The sequence below is a fragment of the Cynara cardunculus genome (assembly GCF_001531365.2).
Source record: "Cynara cardunculus var. scolymus isolate 2C chromosome LG 1, CcrdV1, whole genome shotgun sequence".
Classification (NCBI taxonomy): Eukaryota; Viridiplantae; Streptophyta; class Magnoliopsida; order Asterales; family Asteraceae; genus Cynara; species Cynara cardunculus.
This window is the reverse complement of record NC_037528.1, coordinates 9,218,101-9,224,004: the sequence shown is the minus strand read 5'-3', so window position 1 is coordinate 9,224,004 and position 5,904 is coordinate 9,218,101.

The following is a 5,904-nucleotide window of genomic DNA, read 5'->3' as shown; positions in this document are numbered from 1 at the left end:
CATTCTAACATAGGCGGACCTAGTTAAGTGCCATGGGTGGCACGTGCCACCGTATCGTTTCTCTGCCGAAGGGGAAAAAATTTAAGTTTCGTGAATGGTGCAACCGTATTAATTTGTTGTGTGTCACCGTATGTATTTTGAAACAACAATGAGAACAAGTTTTATTTGGTAGAGTTGGTTTGCAAGACTTTTATTCCACCCCACACCCAAGTCTGAATCATGTTAGTATCATTTTCTTAGTCAAACGATACCACCGTTCAAAAAAATTCCGATGTTTTTTTTTTCTTATTGTCAAATGGTGCCACCGTTTAGAAAAAATTATGGGTCCGTCCATGCATTCTAAATACAAATTTATCTGATTTTTTAATTACATTAAAAATAAACATCCAAAAACCCTCTGAGATTAAGACTTCAAAATAAACTTCAATTTAAAGTAAGATTTCTACCTCTTGTTTGTCAACTTCAAAACAAGCATTAACCTGATGCGTCGCATATTCTTCTGTGTTAGTTTCAATACTATTCTTCAACAATTGAATGATTGATATAACACCTTTAAATCTGAAAGAATGACTAATTTAAGTTTTTTTATAAAACATCAGTTAAAAAATAAATTCCTTACTATATATCAGTACTTGATTACTTCAGATACAATTCTAGAATAAATATCAACAAAATGGAAATCAAATCTTACATAAAATATAGGCCAAGGTCGGGTGTTGATACTTAATAAAACCCAAATATAGCCGCTATTAGGGGTGTGCAAAAAAAAACATTCGATCCAATTTAAACTGATCGATCCAATTAGAACATACCGACCATAATCGGACATCCAATTGTTATTTGATCGGATCAGATCCAAATTTTCAACATCCAAATTAAATCGGTCGGTGGATGTCAGTCCAACATCAAATAAAACGAGCCGTTCCAATCCAATTCATCATCCAATGACCATCCAACTAATATCCAATAATAAATATATATATTTATTAACATTTTACGATATTGTTTTTTAGTTGGTATTTATATACATTGTTTTTAAACTTAAGAAAATATATGAATAATTGGTCAAATGGTGAATTAATTGATTAAATATTAGATCGGAAGATTGGAAGGATCCAGTAGATAACCAACAGTAACATCCAATGGATGGAACCAATCTGATCCAATCATTCATTGTATTTGGATTGGATCAGATGCCCATTGTTAATCGGATGATAAATTCCAACATCCAATGAATGATTGGATTGGACTGGATCCACCTAAATTCATTTGATTTCAACCGATGAACACCTATAGTAGCTATTTCAAAAAAACAAAAGACGTTCCCGAATAACTAAAACATTCTCATGCATCTAACTAACATTACACTCTTCACAATATCGTTGGAACTATTCCCCAACAAAGACCTGATGCATGTGCCGACAAATAAAAAGCGTTAGGCTTAACACCTGGCGAGTTCAAACAGTTGTCATCATAATTGAAAATTGGTTAAAACTGAAAGACTGCTTATTTAAATAATAATTTCTCGGATGAAATGTCTATGTCGTAAAAGCAACATTTTTTCCAAAAATACCAAAGGACCTTTGGCCTAGCAGTATGTGAGTCATTGGCCTTCTAGAAGGTCAAGGGGTCAAGGGTTCAAACCTCACCAAAGGTGAAGGGGTGTGTGAGTTTATTTGTTCTAGTTGTCGTATATAAATATTATATACTTCAAAAAAAAACATCTTTCCAAAACCATCATTTTCATAATATAACCCCCAATCAAAACACTCATTCAAATATACTCAAAATCAAATACTCACTCAAAACATGAATATTGGCCAATGCTCAAGTACTGCAACTCGAATAAAACTCTATCATCCAAAACACCAAACATGGATAAAGTTCAATGTCCAAAATCATAAATTGTGGAAAATACTCCATGCTCAAAATGCTACCGGAAACATGGATGAAATTTAATACCCAAAATAACACCTTTCAGTGATGGATGAGACATGTTTCCATTGATCATGTTGAAACACAAAGTAAGTCATTCAACAATGTTACCAAGCATCCCTCAAGATTATTGGGCTCCATATACGACTCTACTAAGTAGCACCGCAAGACCCAAGCTTTGTATATGACTTCAATGAGTACCACTGCAAGCCCCGAGGGTAACCAATATTCTTACTCGTCTTTTAGATGAGTTCACCACAAAAGTCAATGATCTCCTTATATGGCTCCACCGAGCACCACTGCAAAATCTAGCCTCGTATACCCAAAGATACAAATCCCATCAAGTAATCAACCATTTGATGAATATCATTAAAAGCAATTCAATACATCAAAATGAACATTTTTGACATGTACATAGTTTTCACAAGCAAGATCTCTTTAAAAGAGTTCTTTAAAAACCACCAAGCAAGCTAGAAGATACCAATCATTGACACAAACCCCAAAAAATACAAAGTTTCTCCTAATATATATCTCACAACACCCTTAAAAGCTTACCTATTTGATATTGAAAATCCAAGTTGAATCATGTACATTACTTGACTCATATCTCCTCCAATATGCCCCTAAAAGATGCCAAAAACGAGAAGAAGGGGAGAAGAGAAATGAGACAAAAACCCTAAAAACAACCCATTTAAAACACATAGACCTAACCCAACAACCTTGCCCCTGACCTCACGTTGCGCAAAAAGTTGTGCGTGTCCTCTGCCCACATACACAGTGGGTTGCATGGTCAAAGCCACAGCTCAAGCCACACGTGCCGCAGGTCATGCCTTTCTACATCGGTGAGCAGTTGTTTACATTTTAACTGCGACAAACGAAAATCCGGGTATTACAATCGACGTGCTAGCATTCGTTGTGGTTGCGTCGAAGAAGAGGGGTGAGAGTAGGAGAATGATGGTAGCAAAGCAGGGACGGACTCATAAATTTTTTCGAACGGTGACACCATTTGACCATAAGAAAATGACATTAACAGGATTTGAACTTGGGTCTGGGGTGGAATAAAAGTCTTGCAAACCAACTCTACCAAATAAAACTTGTTCTCATTGTAGTTTCAAAATACATATGGTGGCACACAACAAATTAATACGGTTACACCGTTCACGAAACTTAATTTCTTTACTCTTCAGCGGAGAAATAATATGGTGGCACATGCCACCTATACCACATAGTTGGGTTCGTCCATGTAGCAAAGAGGCCCCAATGCGAGTTCTCTTAAGCTTGAATAAGTCAAGCAGTAACAAAAAGGGGGAAACATGATCATGAAGAAGCAACTAGTAAAAATTGTATTTCAACGAGTTTTTTTTTACTAAAAACTGTAAATTTTATTAAAAACTAGTCTACGAATCTAAGAGTCAGATCATTGGTAAGAGAGATGGCACAATAAACATGGATGCATGAGCGGACTTACTCTATCCATGCCACCGCATCATTCCTCTGCCGTAATATAAAAAATTATAGGGTCATGAAAAGTGTCACCATCTTATTTTATTATGTGCCACTGTATATATTTTAAAACTAAAATAATAATGCAACTTTTTCTCCGTAGAGTTGGTTCGCATGGTTTTTCTCCCACCTCATACTCGGGGGTCAAATCCTGTTTGTCTCACTTTCCTTAATTTTTAGCTTCAAATTTTAAATTTATTATGTTTCTGAATTCTCTTTTTAATAACAGACTCAAACACAAGACTACATGTGAAAAACAAAAAACTAACAGTAGACCAACGATGATTTTATAAAAATATCCATATCTTTATTTCTTATAAATAAATGGTACAACTAATTTTAAAAAATTAGGTATGCCTTTGAATGCATACATGTATGTGACTCAATGATTTGATTTTCAACTTATAGGACGGAAATCCATTAAATTTAAAGTTAGCAATTTCATGTTAATAGTGAGAAACCTTGTCTCACATAGAAGAGCCAAGGAAACCTCACTCATTTCATATACACCAATCCCTGAGCATAAAATGAATTAATTAAAAGCTTGGACCTTTGTGTGTGGTGTTTGATGGTGGGCACTCCTTGATACATATTTAAGGTCAAAAGATGGGCCTTGGACTTTAGGGTCTCTCGATCTGGTATGACCCGAACGACATTTGTTTCTTTCTCCTCGTATGCATTTTTTTCTCTCAACTGCCGCATACAGAACAGGGAAAAAAAACTGCTCTGGTTTCTCTCTATTTTTCATACAACATCCATCACCAAACATAGATTAATTTCGCCAGATTCAAGTGCAAACTTGAATTTGATTGTTGTATCCTCTAGACAAACGCCAATTTTACCGGCGAATTTTTGTCTTAGTACACTGCGATTGTGCAGGCCTCAATCGGGATCAATATCACGAAGAATCTGCAATATCGAGTGTGTTTCTTCGATTCTATCCTTGTAGATGTTAATTATGTTAATTACATAGATTTGTATTACTAGAATCCTTTGTTTATCCTACAAATTCTTTCAATTTATATAGATCTTTCTGTTTTGAATTGATAACTCCTAACAGTTATATATGTATGAATATCGATGCATGTTGTGTGCATACAATATATTGATTTTCATTTTAAAACTTGATTGTGTATAATTTTATCATAATTTTTACGAGACATTTATTTTGTCTTTGTTTAATTAATTGTAGCATCATTGGATGCATTTTAAAATGCATCTTTATACACATGATACATGTCGGATCTAACATGAATCTCTTCTTATTTCTTGAAAAAAGTCGGGAAAATGGATTTTCATTTTTAAGTAATTATTTTCTCGAACTACTTTCTTTTAAAAAAAATATATGGACGTTTAGAACTTATTAAGTACATTCTTATCATTTAAATGTAACTAACAAGGCAGATAAAAACAAGGATTGAAAAAGAAAACAAACAAAACCTAAATCAACATATCGCCATCACCCAGAGCATGTGTCGTCGCCACTAGCAAACGTCTTCGTCATTGTCGCCACTAGTAAACGTCTCCACCAGCCCACGACATCCCCTCCGTCTCCGGCTGACCCTAACTAACTCTTTTCATGAGCTCAAATTCAATTCTTATCTTTTCATCTCATGTTAGATAGTTTTGACCAATCATCCTTATTTATGTTTTCAGTTGGGTTCTATGAAATTTATATAATCTTGTTTTCATTTGGGTTCTATACAATTTGTACATTCTTGTTTTCACTATATAGTCTTGTATACGGAATAGGAAAAAATGATGTAGTTAATAGTAGGGATACCAAAAGAACCCAACCAATCCAACCAACTCAGTCCGAAATAACTCACCAACCCAACCAAAAGCTACTCGATACCTAATCAAGTTATAAAATATTCAAACCGTAGGCTAGTTGGAATTGAGTCAAGACTATATGAACTCAACCGATGACTTTTAATACCATGAATTTAATATAACTGTTAAGTCACCGGTCAATATTTGTAATTGATAGGCTTAACAGAAAGTCTCGTACAAATTTCTTTTAATATCTCTTATGTAACTGTTAGCTTTATTTGTACGTTCTTAATTTTATTTCAGTTCGTTTAAACATAACGGTTTAGCTATATCCAAACAATGTATCAAAGTTTTAACCTGACCAACTAAACTCGTACCATTTGTATTGGGTTAGGTTGGATTGCACTTTTGTTTGTGTCGAGTTTAATTATTTAAATGTCTTCAACCCAACATGTAACCGTATTTACTATGTTTCGAAATGTGCAATGTTAAAGAATCTATACTATATTATAAAGCATTTGGCTAAAACTCTTAAAAACTCTTAAAACTCTTAAACTCTTAACCTCTTAAAAACTCTTAAACCCGTTCATCTCTATCCGATTTCATCCCATATCTGAATTCATGTAACTAACTGCAGATAAACACAATCAAATACAGGATAAACATCTCATTTTAAATATAAAAAATCTAAAA